Raw genomic sequence first — 26972 nt, 5'->3', positions numbered from 1 at the left:
TACCTTTACAATTGCTAGGTACTTCATTTCTATTTTTTACTGACAAAATGAAAGGATCATGGGAAATTGTCATTGTGAAGGAAACAGATAATTGCTTTCTATACACTGACATTCTGTTCTGAGGTTCACAGTCCTGAGCCTTAAACTGCTCAAGAGGAAGATAAATCTGTCTGTAATAATTCTCAGCAGTCTAATCCACAGAAAATTTCCTCACAGAGCCTTCGTGCAGCAGGCCAGGAGTACAATGAGCATATTTATTTGAAATCTGCTGAAACTGAGAACAGAGAGAATTTAAATAACAAGAATAAAATTGCTTTGTCTGTGGTGGGCTAAAATTAGAATGTAGATCTCCTGATTCAAGGTTGAACCACCCTCACTGGGTCTGGGAGAAACCCAAGTGCAATCAGAAAAAAACACAGCTCTTTCCAACTTCACAGTACCTCTGGCAGCTGAGAGCCCAGGTCTTCATTCCACTTCCCAAAGAGAGCTGAATTGAAGAGCACAAATGCCAATTTCCCTTTGGTAATTTCTGTCCCTGTGGAGTGAATGAATGGCAGTGACCTATAAGGTTCCTGGTGGTGTGAATCTAGAGACAACAAATAAGTTAGAGAACACCCAGATTAGTTTGATTCTGATTGGAAGTAGTGAAAACGTAAGGAAGGGTAGCATAGTCAAACATTCTGAGCATTACACTAACAGCATGTATTTAAAATAAATAGTAATGAATATGTATTGAATATGCTTGAAAGTTTAAATTTTCTACATGTATCAATTTATTTAATGTACACAATCATAAAGACATATATGTATGTTGCAGATATTATCATTTCTAATTCTGTAAATGAATAAATGGGCTCATGGAGGCTACTTATTCAATATCATCCAACCATAGAGTAGTAAACAGAGTAAGGATAGTTGTCTCAATCAACACTTCATAATCACATCTTTCCTTTTATTTTTTGCAATAGGAATAGTGTCATTAATTGTGATTTTAGAGCAATGTGGGTGACTTCAAGTGGAATTTAACAGTTCAGTATGTTGTTAATTCTAAGAGGAAATTGCATTTGGCATTGAAACAAGTTGAGTACCAGCATTAAATCTAGTTGAAAACGTTATCCTGCTTTGGGCCATTTGTAGTAAAACAGAGAGTACAGAAAACAGCATCATGCTGGATACTAGATCATCACATATTTAGAAACATTTTCATTACCAATTGCTCTAATGGCTTCCAATTTGAGACATTTTATCTAAAACTTGCTTAGTAATTGCTTCTTCATTGAAACATGGCATTCCTTTATTATGCTATGTGCTTCGTGTGTGGGTGGGATTGATTGAACCCAGGGACTCTGTACCACTGGGCTACACTCTCAGCTCCTTTACTTTTGTTTTCACACAGGATCTTGCTAAATTGATAAGAGTTGCCTCAAACTTAGTATTATAGTTGAATATTAGTTGTCCCCCAAAATCACATGTGTAAATATAGCAAGAAGGTTTAGAGGTGAAATGATAAGGTTATGAGATCCTTAACCTAACTGGTGCATTAATCTCTTGGTAGGGATTCACCAAGTGGTGACTGAAGGTAGGTAGGGTGTGGATGGAGGAGGTAGGTCACTGGGGACACTCCTTTGGGGTATACATTTTGTAACTGGCAAGTGGAGTTTCTCTCTCTCTCTCTCTTTCTTGATGTGATGTCCTAAATTGCTTTCCTCCTCCACACCCTTTTGCCATGATGTTCTGCCTCACCTTGAACCCCAAGGAATGGAGCTGGCCATGTATGGACTAAGACCTCTGAAACCATGAACCTCATAACTTTCTTCCTCCGATTGTTCTTGTTAGGTCTTTTGATTACAAAAAACCTGACAGAAACACTTGGGATCCTCTTGCCTCAGCCTCTCCCATCACTGGGAGTGATATGCTTTTTTTTTTTTTTTTTAATGATGAAATTACGAAGACTTCCAAGAAAAAAAAAATTGTGAGAGCAAGAGAATACATTTGTTGTGCATGTATCAAAATCTTCTTGGTAAACACCAACAACTCCTACACAGTGACTAAAAATATGTCATCAAGCAGAAAACCATCCAGACTGCCCACAAACCAATCAACTAAAATTAAAAAATGGATCCTGGATGAACACCTACAAACTAAATGAATGAATATTTACAACACAGAACAAAAGTTTTGGATTAAATACCATAATATCTAATATTTTTATAGGACAATATCAGTTTGATAAATTTGAGCCACACAGACCTTTCAGTATTGAAGGATTTAACTCTTCTACTTTTTAATTTTCTAAATATCTGCTTCCTCTGATCCTTGTTAAACATATTTTTCTAATATATGGTTTCCACTCTTTACATTCAAAGAGTGATAATAATAGCTACTATTTTTCAAGCATGGGCAATTTTCTGGATAGCTTTAGAAAAGTTCTTATTGAATCATTGCACTAAGTCAGCAAGCTATTATTCTCATTTTACAAACAAGGACACTGAAATCTCAAAGAAGGTAAGTAACTGTAACACAGTAGTACCCAGTAGATTTAGGATTTCAATATAGAATTAAAGTCCATGAGGATGAGACAGTAGCTTTTGTATATCTCTCATATTAATATTTTTTTTATTTCCTATATCAGTGTGTACCCTGGAATCACCTAAAAACTTAAAACACTTTCCTATTTCACATTCCCTGGAGATTCTAATCCAGCTGACCTAGGACATAGGGGCTATCTCTAGTAGTTTGGTACCAAGCCTTGGGCTGAATATGGAAGGTGTATATTGGCCTGAAATTGAGAGTTCAGAAGATAAGTGCTTACAGGTATAGACATACATGATAAGCTGCTGAAGATGGGGGGGCTGCCTAACCTCAGGCCAAGCCTCAAACCTAGACCGAGAGTGTAACATATGTATACATGTTATAGTTTGCTCTTTAAGGTTTAACTAAAGATTGGTTCAAATTTCCAGTTCACAATTCCTAGCTAGTTAAATCCTTACCAATGTGCATGCAGCAACCAATTACAAGGGGGTGGAGGAGGTCAGGTTTGTCTTCTGCTCATTCTCACCCCCATTTCTAACCCCAAGTTTTGAATTTGTTATTGAATTTGTTATCTCAAGCAAAGTTTTGAATTAGTTATTGCCTGTTCTGGTGTTAATCTCAACACTTCGTTTTGGTTTTTATTTTTATTTTTTTAAAAGTCTATAAATACATTCAGACACAGACATGCAAAAGCACTTATAGAAGGCATTGTGTGAGCAGCACACTGTGAAGTCTCAGAGTTTAAACAGTTTAAATCGCTGCAGCAATAACAAGTTAACAGTAATCATCAGATTTAGCCTTGCTTTTTCTTATAACTTTCTCCTTTCTGTTTCTGCATTTCCAATGAAGAGGGGCTTTGCTCTCCTTCTGTTTCCTGGACTTCCTCTAATCCACTTCTCATGGTCTCATATTCCACTCAAGGTAATGTATCTGGCTATTTTCCTGTAAGAGAGAATGTTCCCACTGTTGCCAGCTATTAATATTAATATTTATTTTCACTCTGATACTGAGACATTTGCCTTCTCATGGGAAGTCGTCATTTCACTGTAAGATGTCATCTTAAGTCCATGATTTAAATTTCCCACTAATTGGATTTGATTTTGTACTTCTACCCATAATAATTGTTCAGTGATTACCTTCATTTCCACTCAGCAGCATCTGCAAATAAAATAGAGTGGTCAGAGAAGGAATATTGGTCTTCCTACTTTCTTTTATCTGTAGATTCCACACTCACTGTAGAATATGTGACTTGAAACAGATTTCACCAAATTTCTATTTCACAATTTACAAGACTAGAGGAAACTAATGACAAACAAAAAACTCAAGCACACAATTCTAAGTTCTAATTGGTATAAAACCACTGGTAAAATAAGGAGGGTCAAAAAAATAAGCAACAATGTCACATTTTGCTTGAGTGAAAAAAAAAAAAAAAACAGAATCCATTCCTTACCTTTCTTTACTTCTGAGCCTCACAATTTTGAAATTTGTCAGGGCTCAGTTTTCTGCCCTGTTTTACTTTCTCTCCAACACACTCTACATGACCTCATCCAGTCCTACCAGCCAATGCCTCTCAAAGAAGTCTCCAGCCTCCTCGTTCCCCAGACCTCTGCCCACTCGCTGACTCCCCATAGGTGCCTAACACATTTCAAGACAATTTTCTATTCAGAATCCTCTAACAACTTATCATGTTTTGAAAACTGTAGAAATGTGTCATCAAGTCCCACAGCTCTACATAATCTGGCTCCTGATTCCCTCTTTTGCCACAACTCTAAAAGTTCAACCCCTCTCTTCCTTGGCTGTGGTATCATTGGGCTTTCTAAAAATCTTTGAATATTCTAAAATGTTCCCATCTAAGAAACCATATGATTCTGTCACCCTTGACCTGGAATGAAATTTTCAAATCATTTCTTTTCATCAAAACAGGCATCACCACATGATTCCTTCCTCTCTCTTATGTTCTCTCTCTGTCTCTCTGTCTCTCTCTCCAAGTAGTTGTTTTATTTCTTCCACTGGACTGCACACCTCATGATGGCATAAACTTTGTGTTTTTTCTTTCATTTTAAACCCTGTGCCTAGAAAAATGTCTCACACAGATTAAATGTTGAGTAAACATTTGTTAAATGAATGAATGGATGAATAAATAAATCTATTTCTCAAATCTTAAATAAGCACAGAAGATTAGATGTAGTAAGCAAAAATAGACAGATAATAGCTAATCCCCAAAATTACTATTCATAAATGACAACTTGCATAACACAACCAAAATAAACAATATTTATTGCACATTTAGTATTTTGCTTGCATTGAGCTAAGTGCTTCACGGACAGCATCTCATTTATTTCTCACTGCAACCCTCTGAATGCACCCTCTTGGCTTCCTATATTAAGAATGAGCTCTCTGAAGGTCATTGAGGTGAAATGACTCATTGTCCCATTGTCACACAGCTTTTAAATAGCCCTTGAGCTGATTGAAACTCCAAAGCCAATGTATGCAATAACTGCAATACACAAAAGTAATATGATAATTTTTCTTTAAAGCTAGCCTTTTGAATTCATGTCTATGTTACTTAAAGGTTCTGGTAACCTAATCATTCTATAAAAGAATATGCTGGAAAATATATTAATGTACTATAAACAGCATGAAGAAAAGGAATGGGACTGCACAGAATATTAGATTAAGGATCAGAATATTGGATTGTAGTTTTATGTAGGCTGCATTCTAGTTTTATAAACTGCATTGCATTTTTTTCCATAAAAGAAATTAGACTAAAATCAAAAGTTTAAAACTGGATAGTTCTTAAGCAAAATTCAATTAACAGGCATTTTTTTTTTAGATTTTTACTGTACTCTTCTTATTGTTTTGGAGGGGGGTATTAGAGATTTAACTCAGGGACACTTGTCCACTGAGCTATATCCCTAGCCCTGTTTTGTATTTTATTGGAAACAAGGTCTCACTGAGTTGCTTAGCGCCTCGCTAAATTGCTGAGGCTGGCTTAGAACTCATGATCCTCCTGCCACTGGGATTACACACATGTGCCACCATGCCCAGCCACTTTTCTTATTGTTTTTTAATTAACAGGTATATATTTAGTAAGTATACCATACTTAGTAGGTACACATTGTGAAATGAAGAAATCTAACTAATTAAGACACAAATTAATTCATGTAGTAATGTATTTTTTGGTGAAAACACTTTACATCCAATTTCTTAGCATTTTTCAAGAATATGATATATCATTACCTATAGTCCCTATGTTGCAAAATAGATATCTTGAAATCACCTCTCTTAACTGAAATTTTGTGTCATTGACCAACATCCCCCTTCCCCACTCCCCACTTTAAGGTTTGCATCCCTTTGGTAAGCAATTCTGTCCACTCCCTGACTGTCCCAAGGAGTTCCTGTTATCTTCCCACTTATTTAATTAATATTTCCCATTTTGGCCCTCAGTGTATTTGATTTTGTGACATCTGAGCAAGATTTTGTGGTGTTGCATCCTGTTTAATGTCAAAGCTGTTACAAAAAAAAAATTCCATAAGGAGCTACCAATGGGGAAAAAAAGAAACTTTAATAATTGCATGACTTTCAATTGTAAATATAAGCATAAGTTAATGTTATTCAAGTCTTGCATAACTGTAAAAAGACAAAAGAATACTCATTTTATGTTTATAATAAATCTACTGATTTTCAAACATCTCTAGAGTTTTAGCTTGACTAATATGTGAGAGAGATATAATTTATTTCATCACTGCTGTTTATAATCTTCTACATTCTAAAGAATTATGACAAGAAATGAATGTTTCATATAAACAGCCAAGAGAATATGTCTACTAGCAAAGCATCCAGATGTAAAGAGGAAAATACAGTTATGTGATATTTTCTTTACAAAATATCAAACATCTGGAGGTTTGGGGAGAACTTCATAATTACCTAAATATTTGATTTCTTGTCTGGATGTTTACTTTCCTGTATCTATGTTCTAATTTGGGACACTGTCATTAAGGGGCAGGGTAGGGGGAGTGTTGGATTCTAGCCAAAAGTTGTTTGTTTTCCCCAGAGAACTATGTTAAGATACTGTTGTTTAAATTTTGTCTAAAGAGTTTTGGTCTGATCAGAGACATTTTGTAAGTTTGTAACTCATATAGGACAATTTCAAGTTATGAAGCTTTTGGTTTTACTTGTTTGTTTGTTTTGTAAATATTTCTTTTACTTGTAGTTGGACATAATACCTTTATTTTATTTATTTATTTTTATGTGGTGCTGAGGATAGAACCCAGCCCCTCCTCCCTAGGCAAGCGTTATTCCGCTGAGTCACAACCCTAGTCCCTTGTTTGTTTGGTTTTTTTTTAATACCTTTATTTCACTTATTTATTTATTTATTTATTTTTAATTTTTTTTATTGGTTGTTCAAAACATTACATAGTTATTGATGTATCATATTTCACACTTTGATTCAAGTGGGTTATGAACTCCCATTTTTACCCCGTATACAGATTGCAGAATCACATCAGTTACACTTCCACTGATTTACATATTGACATACTCATGTCTGTTGTATTCTGCTGCCTTTCCTATCCTCTACTATCCCCCCTCCCCTCCCCTCCCCTCTTCTCTCTCTACCCCCTCTACTGTAATTCATTTCTCCCCCTTGTATTATTTTTCCCTTTCCCCTCACTTCCTCTTGTATGTAATTTTGTATAACCCTGAGGGTCTCCTTCCATTTCCAAGCAATTTCCCTTCTCTCTCCCTTTCCCTCCCACCTCTCATCCCTGTTTAATGTTAGTCATCTTCTCATGATCTTCTTCCCTACTCTGTTCTTAGTTACTCTCCTTATATCAAAGAAGACATTTGGCATTTGTTTTTTAGGGATTGCCTAGCTTCACTTAGCATAATCTGCTCTAATGCCATCCATTTCCCTCCAAATTCTATAATTTTGTCATTTTTTAATGCAGAGTAATACTCCATTGTGTATAAATGCCACATTTTTTTATCCATTCGTCTATTGAAGGGCATCTAGGTTGCTTCCACAGTCTTGCTATTGTGAATTGTGCTGCTATGAACATCGATGTAGCAGTGTCCCTGTAACATGCTGTTTTTAGGTCTTTAGGGAATAGACCCAGAAGGGGAATAGCTGGGCCAAAGGGTGGTTCCATTCCCAGCTTTCCAAGAAATCTCCATACTGCTTTCCAAATTGGCTGCACCAATTTGCAGTCCCACCAACAATGTACAAGTGTACCCTTTTCCCCACATCCTCGCCAGCACTTGTTGTTGTTGGACTTCCTAATGGCTGCCAATCTTACTGGAGTGAGATGATATCTTAGGGTGGTTTTGATTTGCATTTCTCTGACTGCTAGAGATGGCGAGCATTTTTTCATGTACTTGCTGATTGATTGTATGTCCTCCTCTGAGAAGTGTCTGTTTAGGTCCTTGGCCCATTTGTTGATTGGGTTATTTGTTATCTTATTGTCTAATTTTTTGAGTTCTTTGTATACTCTGGATATTAGGGCTCTATCTGAAGTGTGAGGAGTAAAAATTTGTTCCCATGATGTAGGCTCCCTATTTACCTCTCTTATTGTTTCTTTTGCTGAGAAAAAAACTTTTTAGTTTGAGCAAGTCCCATTTGTTGATTCTAGATATTAACTCTTGTGCTATGGGTGTACTATTGAGGAATTTGGAGCCCGACCCCACAGTATGTAGGTCGTAGCCAACTTTTTCTTCTATCAGATGCCTTGTCTCTGATTTCATATCAAGCTCCTTGATCCATTTTGAGTTAACTTTTGTGCATGGCGAGAGAAAGGGATTCAGTTTCATTTTGTTGCATATGGATTTCCAGTTTTCCCAGCACCATTTGTTGAAGATGCTATCCTTCCTCCATTACATGCTTTTAGCCCCTTTATCAAATATAAGAAAGTTGTAGTTTTGTGGGTTGGTTTCTGTGTCCTCTATTCTGTACCATTGGTCCCCCCACCTGTTTGGTACCAATACCATGCTGTTTTTGTTACTATTGCTCTGTAGTATAGTTTGAAGTCTGGTATCACTATACCACCTGATTCACACTTCCTGCTTAGCATTGTTTTTGCTATTCTGGGTCTTTTATTTTTCCATATGAATTTCATGATTGCTTTCTCTATTACTACAAGAAATGCCATTGGAATTTTGATTGGCATTGCATTACACCTATAGAGAACTTTTGGTAATATTGCCATTTTGATGATGTTAGTTCTGCCTCTCCATGAACAGGGTATATTTTTCCATATTCTAAGATCTTCTTCTATTTCTCTCTTTAGGGTTCTGTAGTTTTCATTGTATAAATAAGTCTTTTACCTCTTTTGTTAGGTTGATTCCCAAGTACTTTATTATTTTTGAGGATATTGTGAATGGAGTGGTTGTCCTTATTTCCATTTCAGAGGATTTGTCGCTGATATTCAGGAATTCCTTTGATTTATGCATGTTGATTTTATATCCTGCCACTTTGCTGAATTCATTTATTAGCTCTAATAGTTTCTTTGTAGACCCTTTTGGGTCTGCTAGGTATAGAATCATGTCATCTGCAAATAGTGATAATTTAAGTTCTTCTTTTCCTATTTTTATGCCTTTAATTTCTTTCGTCTGTCTAATTGCTCTGGCCAGTGTTTCGAGAACTATGTTGAACAGAAGTGGTGAGAGAGGGCATCCCTGTCTTGTTCCAGATTTTAGAGGGAATGCCTTCAATTTTTCTCCATTCAGAATGATGCTAGCCTGAGGCTTAGCATTGATTGCTTTTAGAATGTTGAGGTATGTTCCTGTTATCCCTATTTTTTCGAGAGTTTTGAACATAAAGGGATGCTGTACTTTGTCGAATGCTTTTTCCGCATCTATTGAGATGATCATATGGTTCTTAGTTTTAAGTCTATTGATGTGGTGAATAACATTTATTGATTTCAGTATATTGAACCAGCCTTGCATCCCAGGGATGAATCCTACTTGATCATGGTGTACAATTTTTTTGATATGATTTTGTATCCGATTCGCCAGAATTTTATTGAGGATTTTTGCGTCTAGGTTCCTTAGAGATATAGGTCTGTAGTTTTCTTTCTTTGAAGTGTCTTTGTCTGGTTTAGGAATCAGGGTGATGTTGGCCTCGTAGAATGAATTTGGAAGTTCTCCCTCTTTTTCTATTTCCTGAAATAGCTTGAAAAGTATTGGTATTAGTTCCTCTTTAAAGGTTTTGTAAAACTCTGCTGTATACCCATCCAGTCCTGGGCTTTTCTTAGTTGGTAATCTTTTGATGGTTTCTTCTATTTCCTCAATTGATATTGGTCTGTTTAGGTTGTCTATATCCTCCTGTCTCAATCTGGGCAGATCATATGACTTAAGAAATTTATCGATGCCTTCACTATCTTCTATTTTATTGAAGTATAAGGATTCAAAATAATTTCTGATTATCTTCTGTATTTTTGAAGTGTCTGTTGTGATATTGCCTTTTTCATCCTGTATGCTAGTAATTTGAGTTCTCTCTCTCCTTCTCTTCGTTAGCATGGCTAAGGGTCTGTCGATCTTATTTATTTTTTCAAAGAACCAACTTTTAGTTTTATCAATTTTTTCAATTGTTTCTTTTGTTTCTATTTCATTAATTTCAGCTCTGATTTTAATTATTTCTTGCCCTCTACTTTTTTGCTGTTGTTTTGCTCTTCTTTTTCTAGGATTTTGAGATGAAGTATGAGATCATTTATTTGTTGTTTTTTTTCTTTTTTTAAGGAATGAACTCCATGCAATGAATTTTCCTCTTAGAACTGCTTTCAAGATGTCCCATAGATTCCGATATGTTGTGTCTGTGTTTTCATTTATCTCTAAGAATTTTTTAATTTCCTCCTTAATGTCTTCTATAACCCATTGATCATTCAGTAACCTATTGTTCATTCTCCAAGTGATGCATGATTTTTCCTTCCTTCTTTTATCATTGATTTTCAGTTTCATTCCATTATGGTCAGATAAGATGCATGGTATTATCTCTACTCCTTTATATTGTCTAAGAGTTGCCCTGTGACATAATATATGATCTATTTTTGAGAAGGATCCATGTGCTGCTGAGAAAAAAGTGTAACTGCTTGATGTTGGGTGGTATATTCTATATATGTCAATTAAGTCTAGGTTGTTAAATGTGTTATTGAGTTCTATAGTTTCCTTATTCAACTTTTGTTTGGAAGATCTGTCCAGTGGTGAGAGAGGTGTGTTGAAGTCTCCCATGATTATTGTATGGTGGTCTATTAGACTCTTGAACTTGAGAAGAGTTTGTTTGATGAACATAGCTGCACCATTGTTTGGGGCATACATATTTATGATTGTTATGTCTTGTTGGTGTATGGTTCCCTTGAGCAGTATGTAGTGTCCCTCTTTATCCCTTTTGATTAACTTTGGCTTGAAATCTACTTTATTTGATATGAGTATGGACACTCCTGCTTGTTTCCGAAGTCCATATGAGTGATATGATTTTTCCCAACCTTTCACCTTCAGTCTATGTATGTCTTTTCCTATCAAATGCGTCTCCTGTAGGCAGCATATTGTTGGGTCATGTTTTGTGATCCATTCTACTAGCCTGTGTCTCTTAATTGGTGAGTTTAAGCCATTAACATTTAGGGTTATTATTGAGATATGGGTTATCCTTCCAGCCATATTTGTTTATTTATGTTACTGAATATGGTTTGTTTTCCTCTTTGATTATTTTCCCCCCTTCACTGTCCTACCTCCCTCTATTGGTTTTCATTGTTATTTTCCATTTCCTCTTCCTGTAATGTTTTGCCAAGGATTTTTTGTAGAGATGGTTTTCTAGCTGCAAATTCTTTTAACTTTTGTTTATCGTGGAAGGTTTTAATTTCATCTTCCATCTTGAAGCTTAATTTTGCTGGATACACAATTCTTGGTTGGAACCCATTTTCTTTCAGTGTTTGAAATATGTTATTCCAGGATCTTCTAGCTTTCATAGACTGTGTTGAGAGATCAGCTGTTATCCTGATTGGTTTGCCCCTAAATGTAATCTGCTTTCTTTCTCTTGTAGCTTTTTTTTTTTTTATTTTTTTATTTTTTAATATTTATTTATTTTTTTTTCCATTCTTTGAGTGTTTTATTTATAGTAAAATTTATTAATTGCGAGTATGTGATTTGATAACTTTTTTTTTAATTTTTTATTGATTATTTAAAGCATTACATAGCTCATGATATATCATCTTTCATACATTAGACTCAAATTGTGTTTTGAACTCCCATTTTCACCCCAAATATAGATTGCAGAATCACATCTGTTACATATTCACATTTTTACATAATGCCATATTAGTGTCTGTTGTATTCTGCTACCTTTCCTAACCCCTACTATCACCCCTCCCCTCCCCTCCCCTCCCATCTTCCCTCTCTATCTCCCCTGCTGTTGTTCAATTCTCTCCCTTTTTTTTCCCTCCCCCTTGCCCCTCATAGCCTCTTGTAATTTTATGTATCCTTGAAGGTCTCCTACCATTTCCATATGCTTTCCCTTCTCTCTCCGTTTCTCTCCCCCCATTCGTCTTTGTTATCTGTAGTCTTTTCCACATGCTCTTCCTTCCTGTTCTGTTCTTAGTTGTTCTCTTTATATCAAAGCAGACATTTGGCATTTGTTTTTTAGGGCTTGGCTAGCTTCACTTAGCATAATCTGCTCTAATGCCATCCATTTCCCTGCAAATTCTATGATTTTGTCATTTCTTAGTGCTGCATAATATTCCATTGTGTATAGATGCCACATTTTCTTTATCCATTCATCTATTGAAGGGCATCTAGGTTGGTTCCACAGTCTAGCTATTGTGAATTGTGCCGCTATAATCATTGATGCAGCCGTATCCCTATAGTGCGCTCTTTTAAGATCCTCAGGGAATAGTCCGAGAAGTGCAATAGCTGGGTCAAATGGTGGTTCCATTCCCAGCTTTCCCAGGAATCTCCATACTGCTTTCCAAATTGGCCTCACCATTTTGCAGCCCCACCAGCAGTGTACAAGTGTACCTTTTTCCCCACATCCCCGCCAACACTTGTTGTTGTTTGACTTCATAATGGCTGCCAATCTTACTGGAGTGAGATGGTATCTTAGGGTGGTTTTGATTTGCATTTCTCTGATTGCTAGAGATGGTGAGCATTTTTTCATGAACTTGTTGATTGATTGTATGTCCTCCTCTGAGAAGTGTCTGTTGAGGTCCTTGGCCCATTTGTTAATTGGGTTATTTGTTATCTTATTAAAAATTAAATAATAAGATAACAATAAGATAACAAATAACCCAATTAACAAATAATAAGATAACAAATAACCCAATTAACAAATGGGCCAAGGACCTCAACAGACACTTCTCAGAGGAGGACATACAATCAATCAACAAGTTCATGAAAAAATGCTCACCATCTCTAGCAATCAGAGAAATGCAAATCTCTTGTAGCTTTTAAAATTCTCTCCTTATTCTGTATGTTGGGCATCTTCATTATAATGTGTCTAGGTGTGGATCTCATGATTTTGCACATTCGGCGTCCTGTAGGCTTCTAGGATTTGGGATTCTGTCTTGTTCTTCAAGTCTGGGAAGTTTTCTCGAATTATTTCATTGAATAGATTGCTCATTCCTTTAGTTTGGAGCTCTGTGCCTTCCTGTATCCCAATGACTCTTAAGTTTGGTCTTTTAATGTTATCCCATATTTCTTGGATGTTCTGCTCATGGTTTCTTAACAGTCTTGCTGAGCTGTCTATGTTCTTTTCAAGTTGAAATACTTTGTCTTCATTGTCTGATGTTCTATCTTCTAAGTGTTCTACTCTGCTAGTAGTATTGTCAATTGAGGTTTTAAGTTGGTTTATTGCTTCCTGCATTTCTAGGATTTCTGTTTGTTTGTTTTTTATAACCTCCATCTCCCTGTATAGTTGATCTTTTGCTTCCTGGATTTGTTTATGCAATTCATTGTTGAAGAGATCTTTCATTGTCTGATTTTGCTGTCTAATGTCTTCCTTGAGACTCCAGATCATCTGAAGCATGTATCTCCTGAATTCTTTATCTGACATTCCATCTGCTGCAGATATTACCTCCTCTAACGTTGAGTTTACCTGCATTGCTTGTGGTCCTTTCTTTCCTTGTCTCTTCATACTGTTCGTGTTTCTTTCTGCTTACTGAGACTGTTGTGTTATTGAATTTTCCCCCTATATATTTGTATTACTCTTGTATAGTTGCAAAGTCTCCCGCGCAGGCGCGGGCAGGGGCTCTGCTCCTCCTCCAATTGGGGCAATGTGCCTACCACATCGGCAGGCCGCTGGGCCTGTTCTGCTGGTTGGTAGCAGGTGCGCCTACCTTGCAGGTGCGGGCAGTGGTTCTGCCCCTCTGCGGGCCGCTAGGCCTGTCCTGTCGGTGGTCGCAGTTCCGCCTCCTTTGCAGTCGCGGGCAGCGGCTCTGCCCCTCTGAAGGCCACTGGGCCTGTTCTGCCGGTGGGTCGCAGGTCCACCTACCTTGCAGGCGCAGGCGGCGGCTCTGCCCCTCTGCGCGTCGCTGGGCCTGTTCTGTCAGTGGTCACAGTTCCGCCTACTTTGCAGGCGCGGGTGGGGGGGCAGCTCTGCCCCTCCGCACGCTGCTGGGCCTATTCTGCTGGTGGGTCACAGGTCCGCCTACCTTGCAAGCGCGGGGGGCGGCTCTGCCCTTCTGCAGGCCACTGGGACTGTTCTGTTGGTGGGTCGCAGGTCCACCTACCTTGCAGGCAAGTGGGGTGGCTCTGCCCCTCTGCGGGTTCCTGGGCCTATTCTGCCGGTGGGTCGCAGGTCCGCCTACCTTGCAGGCGTGGTTGGCAGCTCTGCACCTCCGTGGGCCACTGAGCCTGTTCTGTTGATGGTCACAGTTCCGCTTACCTTGCTGCCACGGGGGGAGGGGGCAGCTCTGCCCCTCAGCAGGCCGCTGGGCCTGATCTGCTGGTGGGTCGCAGGTCCGCCTACATTGAAGGCGCATGGGGTGGCTCTGTCCCTCCGCGGGTTGCTGGGCCTACTCTGCTGGTGGGTCGCAGGTCCGCCTACTTTGCAGGCGTTGTTGGCAGCTCTGCCCCTCCGCAGGCCACTGAGCCTGTTCTGTTGGTGGTCACAGTTCCGCCTACCTTGCTGGCGCGGGGGGAGGGGGTAGCTCTGCCCCTCAGCAGGCCACTGAGCCTGGTCTGCTGGTGGGTCGCAGGTCTGCCTACCTTGCAGGCGCATGGGGTGGCTCTGCCACTCTGCAGGTTGCTGGGCCTGACCTTCCGGTGGGTCGCAGGTCCGCCTACCTTGCAGGCGCAGGTGGAGGGCGCGGCTCTGCCCCTCAGCAGGCCACTGGGCCTGATCTGCTGGGCCTATTCTGCTGTTGGGTCGCAGGTCCGCCTACTTTACAGGTGTGGTTGGCAGCTCTGCCCCTCCGCAGGCCACTGAGCCTGTTCTGTTGGTGGTCACAGTTCCGCCTACCTTGCTGGCGCGGGGGGAGGGGGCAGCTCTGCCCCTCCGTAGGCCGCTGGGCCTGGTCTGCTGGTGGGTCACAGGTCCGTCTACCTTGCAGGCTCGTGGGGCGGCTCTGCCACTCCCAGGTTGCTGGGTCTGACCTGCTGGTGGGTTGCAGGTCCACCTACCTTGCAGGCGCGGGGAGGGCACACACCTATTTGCATTTAGATAGTTACATGAAATGGAGGACGTAATGCTTGGGATGGAAGTTGGGGGGAAGGGGAAGGTAGGTACTCTTGAAAAGAAAGAAGGAGAGGGAGATAGATAGCATAGAGGAGAATGGAAAGAGCAGTAAAACTTGGAATGGGAGAGAGAGAGGGAAAAGGGAGAGAAAAAAATAAAATGAAATAGGAAATAAAATTAGGTCTTAGAGATCCATTTTCTTCTCTTCCCATAGGCAAAGCTGTGCCCTCCGGGCTGAGTTTTGCCCTCAATGTGTCAACAGCAATCCCTGTAAGGCGGTTCCTGGGAGTCTCTCAATCCTGTTGGTCCAGAGCCGTTTCACTTCTACGGCCCCTCCTCTCCTTCCTCCTGCCAGCCAGCCAGGTCCTGCTCACCGGAGGCAGTTCCCCAAGGATTTGGTTACACTTTCAGCCCCACCGAGTGCTCTATTTCCCTAACTACTGAGCACTCTCTCTGTCATTCATCTAAGCCCCAGTGCTGTGGAGCTGTGGTCTGGGAGTCAATTGTTTAATTTTTCCGGACCCCTTTGGTGGACACACCTTCGGAATCTGGCAGCTAAGACCATTGGTGTCGCTGCTGGTGGTAATAGGAGTTGGGGGTCGAGGATCCCCTCTACTTCCCTCAGCCCCTACAGTCACAACCACACTGCTGGCGGTAGGAGGAGTTGGGGGTCTGGAGTGTCCTCTGTTTCCCTCCGCCCCTACCGTCACACCCTCTCAGTTCCCGGTTGGGGGAGTTGGGGGTGGGGAGTCTTCTCTGCTTCCCTCTGCCCCTGCAGTCACGCCCACGTCACTGGCAGTAGGGGGAGTTGGGGGTTGAGAGTCCTTTGGCCCTTACGGTCACGCCCACGGAGAGATTTTGAAGTTTCCCGGTTGTTTGTATCTGGTGTGGGTGGGAGTCACACACCTGCTAAAGTAGATTCCGCTGGGAAGGAATCTCTTTGGCCGAACTTTGGTGACTTCCACTCTCTGCTATGGCGGGCCCCTGGCTCCTTGCCGGAGTGTCCGAAGGGAGGGGTGGAACTGGCTTGTCTCTGGTCTGACACAATCTCTGGTTTTAGTTCCCAGTTTGCTATTTCGTAAAGGGTTGGTTAGATTCCCTTCACGCTGCCTCGGGGGGGGGGGGGGAGCCGTTCGCCGGGTGGGCGGGGCTGTTAGTAGAGCCGGGAGGGCGCGGGCTGTCTGCTGGGCCAGGCGGGGACACTTCTTGCTGCGCCGGGCCACCGGGGGCTGCCTGTAGAGCCGGGCAGCTGCGGCCACGTGGCTAAGATCCAGGCGGGCGGGGTGGCAGTTCGCAGAGCGAGAGCAGAGCCTCCCCGGGACGGCGGGATGGCGGGTGCCGTCTGCGGGTTCGGGCGGGCCGCGTCGCTCTGGGTCGCCGGCCGCTTGCAGAAGCGGCTGGTAGCTGCAGGACTGGACCTCTGCGCCCACGTGGCTGGCCAAGATCCACTTGTCTGGGACAAACTGACACTTCTAATAAACCTACCAATTCCCGGCAGGTCCCCTCTTAACGGAATTTTGCTAGAAGTTCCTCAGTAGGTAGACTGCAGCTGTTCCAATGGGTCTTTCTGATCCCGTTAATGTGGAGACATTGGAATCGCTGCTTCCTCGCCGGCGGCCATGTTGGATCTCCCCTTGTTTGTTTTTTAATAGGGATAAACAGTGCAGAGAAGAGTTATAGTTGGATCTTTTATTCCTAAACTTGCATTAATTTATTGTTAATCCTGTTACAATGATGTAGGCAGAATATGTATACAAAAATACTGTGAAAAAATAAACTAAATGCCAGAATTTTTATTAGATTCTTTAGGATTTGAGATGATTTTCTTTTAGTCAATCTTCTATACTAGATTAATAGTATTTAGAAAAATGAAAAACACTTTAGTTTTTCAGCTGACTGTATTTGTAGATTTATTATTCAAAAAAATTTTATATTGTCAAAGCCATATTCCATCTTAAGTTCCTGATTAATGTGGTTCCTATGAAGAGCTTGCAAGTTCCTGAGAATATGAACAAGTAGGGCCTACTAATACGAAGACTGCACCACTGATATTTTATACTAGGTAAATAGGGTAATGGAGTTTTTCTCACTAATTAGTGGAGGTACCTCAGACTCAAAATAGTACATAGATAAAACACCAGTAATTTTATATTGGAAATATTAAGAAACTAAATGTTTAAGAAAACAAAGAATTTCTATGAGACCAGTCTTTTTATCTTCCTCTTAAAGATAAATGTATTAGGAAACTTTAAAAAAAATAACACCTAAAAAAGGCCTACTATTAATTCAGATACCTACTCAAAAAATAAGTTAAAAATCACTTATTGATAAATCATTCTTCTTTTATTCAATTATCCTCATGTCAAAAGACGACATTAGCTAGCCTAGATAATTTCTTAGAAAAATGAAGTTTCATCTTAAGATGTTGTATATTTTCTATGAAAAGTAAAGAAGTTGTATATGTTCACATTATGGAAAGAGATGCTATTTAATAGACTTTAATAGGTTGCAACTCAATGATTCTGTGGTTGTAATAACAACAGCCCAGAAGTAAACTGATGAGACAACACCACAATACTCAGAACAGATCACTTGTAAATGATTCCTAAATCTTCTACATTAATCAGCAAATCCACTGCATGCAGTGAATTAGCAACTATTATAACAAAGAAAGCTATAAGAAAGTGTGATTAGATGGGCTTGTTCATTAGTCTTCTGGGGCTGCCATAACAAAATGCCACAGACTGGTGAGTAGCTTGAAGAACACAAATTTATTTCTGTATAGTTGTGGAGGCTATAAGTCTGAGATTACAGTGCCTCTAAGATCCAAGTCTGGAAAGGGATCTCTTCCTTGTTTACAGAGTGCATCTTTCCTGCTGTGCACTCACATGGAATTTTCTCAGTACATGTGTGTGTACATGTGTATGTATGTGAGTCAGGGGTCATGTAGAAAAGGATATTTGAGAAAGTATTTACTGGCCCAGTATTGTTAAATTCTTGTAGTAGGACTGTCCTACTACAGAACATATAAAAATGTCACAGTTTTACTAAGATCTTACAGCACCAATTGGTAAAATTTTCCATCAATCAGTGGATTAATTTTACTCTATTACTCCTGGTATTAATAGCATGGTTTGAACTAATAGCAAAATTAGGTTCAAAGTCAAAGCATATGTCTATTTCTTGAAACTATCAGAGTCCTAAATCTAAGAGCTAGAACTGCAAAGCTTTTAGAAGACAAAGGAGAAAATCTCAGTGTCCTTGAGTTTGCCAACAGTTTCCTTTTTTTTTCTTTGAATATTTATTTTTTAGTTGTAGTTGGACACAATATCTTTATTTTATTTATTTATTTTTATGTGGTGCTGATAATCAAACCCAGGGCCTTGCACATGCTAAGCAATAGCTCTACAGCTAGCCACAATCCCAGCCAACAGTTTCTTAAATACAACATAAAAGGTATGCCATATTAGAGGGAGAAAGAGAGTCAGAGAGACAGACAGACAGAGGGACATACCATAAATGAAACATCATCAAAATGAACATTTGGTCTTCAAATTATACTCTCAGAAAGGAATGGCAAGCTACAAATAGCAAAAAAATATTCACAAAAATGACATAAAACTAAGAGTCTGCATCTAAAACAGAGAAAGAACTTTCAAGTCTCATTTTTTTAAAAAGAGAGCTGCATATTTGAAACAATATTTTACCAATGAAGAGGTATATAGCAAAAAAAAACATGCAAAAAGATTAAAGAATTACAAATTAAGTCTCAAAGCTATATCTCTATACACACACACCAGAATGGCTAAAATGAAAAAACCTGGCCAAACCAATTGCTGGTGAGGATATGAGGATATGGAGCAACTGGAATACTGCATGCTACTGGGTGGGGATGTAAATACAAATCTATCCACATTAGAAAAGTTGGGTGATTCCATAAAATGTTAAACATATGTTAAGCACGTGACACAATCACACCACTCCTAGGTATTTACAAGAGAAAAATGAAAGCATGGATTTATGTGCAGATATGTTTCTAGAACATTTATATTTATAATGGTCAAAAATGTAAACATGTCAAATGCTCATCAACTGGTAAAAAGATAAACCAATTATGATATATCCATAAAATGGAACAGTACTCAGCAATAAAAAGAAAAAAGTAAAATGCACAATTATTATGAAAGAATCTTAAAATAATTATGCTAAGTGAATAATCCAGGCTCCATTAAAAACATTACAAGATGCATATTGTGATTCTATTTATCTAAAATTTGAGAAAATACAAAATCAGTAGTAACATATAACAGGTTAGTTTTTGCTAGAGGATGGGGAAATCACAAAAGTCAGAAAAGTGTAGGGATAGTGGGTATGTTCTTTATCTTAATTTTGTGTGATATATATAAAAAATCATAAAAAGTACATCCTTAATATATATAAAGATTAATATGTGCCTATTATACTTTAGTACAGCTATAAAACATGGGATTAAAAACAAACCTATGGACATAGGGGTGAAGGTTATCATGACCAGTGCCTGGGTAGTCAGGTGAGAGGGAGCACCTTCTGGGTTTGCAGTAATGCTATTTCTGGATTTGGATACTGATTTCACATGTATTCACTTTCTGAAAGTAATTTAGCCAGCACATGGGATATACTTGTCTAAATGTATGTATGTTCTTCTTCTTCTTTAAACATTTGACATTAAAATGAATATAAATTAAGTTTTGCCTTTTCTGTGATATGTTAGATATGACTAACAGGAAGCATACTAAGTAGACTTTTGGAAATGTCAATAACAGATGGAAACAGAGGTAAAGACAAAGAAAAAGCACAGGCAGCTAATATTTAAGTCATCTTTTACTAAAATATAACACAAAAACTTTTCCCATGATCTCAATCTTGTAGGCACCTTTATGCTAAGTGAATAATCCAGAGAGTATTATTTTATCACTAGGAGTCTTTTTCAACATCATTCTTTCTTATTTTCCTTTCTACTAAGACCTTATTTCTAAAAGCAGATTTTTCTAAAGTCTTTAGCAACATGTTAAGGAATTATATGGTGAAAAAGTGTTTCATAGGCAAGGATGTTTGGAAAATTTGTGTTAAACAAAATTAAAGTATTTTTCTCTGAGCAGTATTTATATATGAGACTTTAATATATTTAAATGTGTAATTATTCACACACAAGGCATATGCGATGTTTTCTAAACTTATATATCCCCAGTACCTCCTATTTTGAATTGCATTTAGCGAACTAATAATCCAAAGAATATACATTGTGGTTCTAGAAATGCAATGCCAACCAAGCTCAATTATTATTACAGTTAAAATATGTGCTTTTAAATTAGAACATCTGGATTTGAATTCTGGTTCTGTTCCTTCATTTTTTATTTTTATTTTTTCCTGGTGTGACTCTGAGTGCTGAGTTTGTCTCTTAAAAGGATATTAAAAATTTGGTTGTTATGGGGACAAAATGAATAAACACAGATAAAATACTTAAACAATGCCTACTACATAGAGAGTGTTAAATAGCTAACTCTTAATATTAAGACAAGTTGCCTAGGAAAGAATCACAAGGAAGGGGTCATGTTCCATTATCATCTGGATAGACCAGACATTAAAGTCTGTCTCCTGCTCACCAATCCTGCAAAGATCCAGCAATACAATTACATGGAATGCTATATTTATAACAACAGCCATTGTTAAATCATAAATTCCTTGAGAGCAGAAACAAAATCTGTCCACCATCCTCTTTTTTGAGTTAGAGATGAGCTTAATCAACCTTAGCATCTTAGGAACTTTGGCATGTCCAATGATTCTATTAGTATGAGGGAATCCAGGCCCTTTGGAGTAACTGTGAAGTGGATCCCCAGCCAAGATGGTCAGTGTCCTGTGTCAACAAGACAAAGATGTAACAGCAAAAAGATGTTTGAAGACTGCTTTTAGAAAGATTTTACTTGGGTGATGTATTTCGAGTTCTTAAGCTGGAATTCTTCTCACCAAACCTCTATGAAAGAGGAGAGAAGAAACAAGCCTAGGAATAAGAAACCAGGGACCCTAGAATAGAAGCATCACTGAAGTCTGGAGTCAAAAGCTGCTCTGGTTATTACTTAAGTCTTGTGTTTCCTCAGGCTAATAAGTTAAAGACACAATGTCACGTGTTTATCCTCCACTTGCACGTAATGGATATTAATAAATAAGTTCTTTTGAGCATGTAGTATAATTGGAAAATATAGTGATAGTGGAAGAACTGACAGTCTCACTCTCCCACTCTAGCTGTGGAAGGAAAGATTTTTTTAAAAAGAAAGAAACAAACAAAGAATGGTAAATGCATTAAACAGAAAAAAAAAAAGGTTTATATAAGACAAAGAACAGTTTCTTTGCAACAAGAATCATGCTTTATATCTCAAAGAATAAAGACATAGTGTGCACCTTCCAGCCCTTCTGCAAGGGTTAATGTGGTGAGCAGAGAGCTCTGCAACCAAGGGTATGCAAACCACTTAGATGCAGAGTCTCACCAGGGCTGCTTGCCCACACTGTGTAGCTGCTATTTTTAGCCCACATTCACGCTGCTCTGGGTCAGAGTTGGGGACATCTGTGGAGAGAGGAATGAATTGCTTGCAGCAAGACAAGTTTTGATGAATAATTACTTGTGCTATAATGTGCAGTTGGGGCCAGCTTCATTCCACATTCTAAAAAAACTCAGCCTTCTAGGAAGTAAACATGGGCACGTCCTCAGTGGCTGCCTATGGCTTCCAGCACTAATGACACTTGGCAGTGCTGCCAGGATGATCAAGAATTAATTGATTTGTTGTGAACTCTACTAAAGGTTAGCACCAGGGCTGATATTATATAATGCAGCTTCATTTTTAAAGTACTTTTGTCATTAATTACATTTATCCCAATGTTCCAAGCAAGTAAGCAAAAAATATCTTTTCCTTGTGATTTTAATGTTATCTTTTCAACTTCATATTTCTAAGGCTTAGATTGTTGAATAAGTGAAAAGTTTCTTTTGCAAATCCCATGTTCCAAAAGCTAGGCTAAACAAAAATTCTCATTTTTAAACATTTATTTATAATTGATTTTTAAAGCAGGTATCCACTTTCTTTATTTTTCTACTTTCTTATAACACAGTGATACCAGCACCTAACCAGCTTTAACCTCCTGTAGATATCAGATAAATATTAATAGGCATAAGATGCTGAAGTGCTCAGCCTAAATCCCGTTTTAGGGAGTTAAGAGACAAAATTTTGATTCTTTAAAATCAAAATTTGGAACACATTAAATGAGTTTCCAGCAAAGGCTGGAAATATTAGGTAGTATTTATTGAGATTTTTAATTATTTAAATTATATATTTGCTGTGGAAAAATGAGAAAAATATCTCCATTCATATATATATATATATATATATATATATATATATATATATATGGGATATATATCCCTCTTGTTTTGGTACATTCATATTAATATGTCCAAATTTATGAGCTTGAGTTTTTTTCGTTTGATATTTTCTGAGCTTTTCTCTCTGTGCACAAGCATTGTCAGAAAACATGATTTAATGACTTATTTTTAATACTGAAATATTATGATTGATTTAACCAATCTCTTTTTGAATTCATAGATATGTTTTTTATTTTTTCTAACCTTTTTTGTAATATGCGTAATGTAATACATTTAAGTATACCTCTATTTTGCTTTAGTATATATTCAGAGTAAAGTTATTATGTCAAAGATACAGTCATTTTTGTCCATGATATATAATGTTAAACTTTTAAGATCACTTTACATTTTTTACTTGAGGTTGATTCTCTTTCTACCTTAGCTCAAATATTTCTTAATTATTTGTCTTTGTCATTACTTACAGTAAGACCGGTTGATATAATGAGGCTTTAAATTTTTATGTAGTGAATTCTATATATCTTTTTCTATAATACTTTTGGGTTTGCTTCCATCCTCTTTTTTTTTTTTTTAATTTATGTTGGAACTAGAAGTGGAATGCTACACTACCCAATGTTAAAACACTTACCATTGATTTGTGAATTAGACATAAATACAGACTCCTACTGAAAACTTGAAGTACCCCAAAAAAGTAGTAGGACCAACTAGAAAAAGAAGACCCAAGTTATCCTAGGAAGACAATTAGCAAAAATCTTGCTGTAATAGTATGAGATATAGAAAGGGTACTGAATGAACTCATGATTTTAGGCTAAGACCTTTTCCAGCCAGATGTGTTGAAAAGGATGCTTATGATGAGATAGAGGAGGAGCAAGGTAAGTGTAATAAAGAAAAATAAACAAAAATAAGAAAGAGCTATTTAACTTTGGAGCAGAGTTTAGGGAAAACACAAAGGAGCAGAGTTTTGTTTACTCATGAATAAAACGCTTCCGACAGGAAAATACTGCTAAAATAAGAAATGACTTCAGGGCAAAGATTCAAAGCTAGAGCACTTCCATTGAACCCATTTCATCTCAAATATGTGACTAAGGGAGAGGCAAGATGGCAGATTAGAGGAAGGCTGCATTTTTAGTTGCACTGTGTCACGGGATTCAAGAAGCCAGAGTACTGCTTTTAAGTGAGGTGGATGAAAGAAAATTCACTGAAAGCCAATAGTGAAGAGTCAGAGTCTCTTAGAGACTCAGAAATTTGGGTGCATTAAACAAAGAACAATAAATTGTACATTTGAGCCAAGCTGGTTGCAGCAGCAGTGCTGTTTCACTGCAGAGGTGAGGGATAATATATATATATATATATATATATATATATATATATATATATATATATATATAGAGAGAGAGAGAGAGAGAGAGAGAGAGAGAGAGAGAAATGCAATGGAGAAAACTGGCATGGAAAAACCTGTAGATCAGAATACTGAGGCTGGGGGCAAAGGGACATTCAGTGTAGGCAATGACTGATTGGGTTGGAGCAGGAAGATGGGGGTTGGCTGGAAAGGAAAAAATAAATAAAATGCTAATAATTCCAAAGCCCTTCTCCCTCCTCCACCAGTTTCCAAGGTGACCTGCCTCCAAGGAATTGTTCCTCCCTACAAGGAGCTGTTAATGATGAATGCTCCCTGGGCTGCTCCTTTCTTCCCTTTTCCCTGGGTATCTTCCTTCCTTCCCTCTATTAGATCACTCCACCTTTTGATTATTAGGCAGAATGGAGGGAGGAGAGAGCATAAGAACAAAGGAAATCTAAAATTATAAATGGGGCAGGACACCCCCACTTCCTTTGACCCCGAACTCTGGGGCCCCTTCTCTTCAGAGAAGTCTGTTTCTGTTCTATCTTTAAAAACAAAAACTTGCTTTCTACTCTTGCTTCAGCATTTCTTGAGTGTTCAATCTTCAACATCAGGGAAACAAGCCGAGGCCCTGATTCTCTTCACTGTTATTAATAGCAGACTGAACTTAGCTCATCTAGAGGCTGCACAGTGAACTGGTGTTTGAAAAGTCCTCTGTTTCTCTACCCTATAGCAGAGAGCTGAGGCAGGAGCTATTTTGAGGAGGTTATGCTGCAGCTTGCTGCTGCAGAGCCCACGAGATCATAGCAAACATTGCCATACTGTTCCAGAAAGTGCCTATCATATGGCCTAGGGTGTACTTAGCAGAATATGACCGAAAATGGCAAAGAGAAGATTGTGCCCAGGGGGGATTCGAGTCAGAAATATGGAGGCAAGTGCATCTCACTTTCCTTTTGAGTCTGGAGGCTCAAGTGACCAAATGAAGAGAATCTGGAATCTGAGCAGGGCAGTGTGACTACTTTCCGAGACTAAGCCTGGGAAGGCTGTGTTCATGTGTTCATGAGTGGGAGAAGGATTAGCTCCCTAGCTCCATGAGTTGAATTCTTGGGAGACTCTTGAGATACCTTGACTTTGTTTTTCTATTTTTTTTCCTCCTCCATATTTATAGCCATTACTCACTACATCTCTTCTGAATTTTCTTGGTTTACATGATGGACATTCTAAACTTTCTTTTACTTCCTTATAACATTTTCTTTTCTTTCTTTTTTTTCTTTTACTGAACTCTAGTTTTTCCACTTTTAGAACTATTTAGTTTATATGATTCCCAGACCATTTGTGTTGTTGCAGTTATTAGTATTGTAGATGGCATAGTTGACACCTGCTGTTTACTTTAATGCAAGATCTATATCATAGTTATATATTGTTTCTGCTGTTGGCAATTGCTGATCCCACTATTCCTGTTTTTGTGGCAATAAATATTGTAGATTTCATAGTAGACAGCAGGTATTTATTGTAATGCTGTATATTGTTTGCTTTTAGTCATTTGTAATGCTGTATATTGTTTGCTTTTTGTTTTCCCCCTTGATATGAGGTACTAGGAATCTAGGGAGACACTACGAGTTCACAGGATAGAGATTCTGCTACAGAACTAAACTGACCAAAGAGACATCATACCTTGCTCTATATACAAAATGACCACAATCAAACTTTACTGATACTTCTTACACAGGAATAGAAAGACAAAAACCCCAAACTAATGACAAGGACCCAGGTATAAATGGGATGGGGAGTCCCCAGGTCCCACTCAAGGACATCTACTCCTTCAACAAAAAAACACAGAGAATTAACACAACATCTATGGATACCACATCTATGAAGGAGTCTCAATGTAGCACACTTTAAGATACTTTGACAAGAGAAGGCTGTGCCTTAAAAATATTCACACACTTCCGTTTCAGAAGTTTTGTCGCTGATATACAGAAATGCCTTTGATTTATGTGTGTTGATTTTATATCCTGCCACTTTGCTGAATTCATTTATTAGTTCTAGTAGTTTTTTTGTAGACCCTTTTGGGTCTTCTAGGTATAGAATCATGTCATCCACAAATAGTGATAATTTAAGTTCTTCTTTTCCTATTTTTATGCCTTTAATTTCTTTCGTCCGTCTAATTGCTCTGGCCAGTGTTTCGAGAACTATATTGAATAGAAGTGGTGATAGGGGGCATCCCTGTCTTGTTCCAGATTTTAGAGGGAATGCCTTCAATTTTTCTCCATTCAGAATGATGCTAGCCTGAGGCTTAGCATAGATAGCTTTTACAATGCCGAGGTAAGTTCCTGTTATCCCTAGTTTTTCTAATGTTTTCAACATAAAGGGATGCTGTACTTTGTCAAATGCTTTTTCTGCGTCTATCGAGATGATCATATGGTTCTTATCTTTAAGTCTATTGATGTGGTGAATAACATTTATTGATTTCCGTATATTGAACAATCCTTGCATCCCAGAGATGAATCCTACTTGATCGTGGTGCAAAATTTTTTTGATGTGCCTTTGTATCCGATTCGCGAGGATGTGGGGAAAAGGGTACTCTTGTACACTGCTGGTGGGACTGCAAACGGGTGCGGCCAATTTGGAAAGCAGTATGGAGATTCCTGGGAAAGCTGGTAATGGAACCACCATTTGACCCAGCTATTGCCCTTCTCGGACTATTTCCTGAAGACCTTAAAAGAGCACACTACAGGGATACTGCCACATCAATGTTCATAGCAGCACAATTCACAATTGCTAGACTGTGGAATCAACCCAGATGCCCTTCAATAGATGAATGGATAAAAAAAAATGTGGCATTTATATACCACGGAGTATTACGCAGCACTAAAAAATGACAAAATCACGGAATTTGCAGGGAAATGGATGGCACTAGAGCAGATTATGCTTAGTGAAGCTAGCCAATCCCTAAAAAACAAATACCAAATGTCTTCTTTGATATAATGAGAGCAACTAAGAACAGAACAGGGAGGAAGAGCAGGAAGAAAAGATTA

At 38.5% G+C, this 26972-nt stretch overlaps 1 long non-coding RNA gene across 1 annotated transcript in view; it reads right to left on the bottom strand.

The window, feature by feature from the left end:
- LOC308645321 overlaps positions 1-26726 on the bottom strand; it is a 77725-nt gene extending 50999 nt beyond the window's left edge. The window contains exon 1 of the long non-coding RNA XR_014021180.1: positions 26652-26726. This is a non-coding gene — a long non-coding RNA (uncharacterized lncRNA). The remainder of the gene's footprint in view (positions 1-26651) is intronic.
- Between the last annotated feature and the right edge of the window lie 246 nt (positions 26727-26972).

This window comes from Spermophilus citellus (assembly GCF_964194105.1).
Source record: "Spermophilus citellus genome assembly, chromosome: 3".
Lineage (NCBI taxonomy): Eukaryota > Metazoa > Chordata > Mammalia > Rodentia > Sciuridae > Spermophilus > Spermophilus citellus.
The sequence above is the reverse complement of the archived record's forward strand: the minus strand, read 5'-3'. Positions and strand labels throughout refer to the sequence as shown.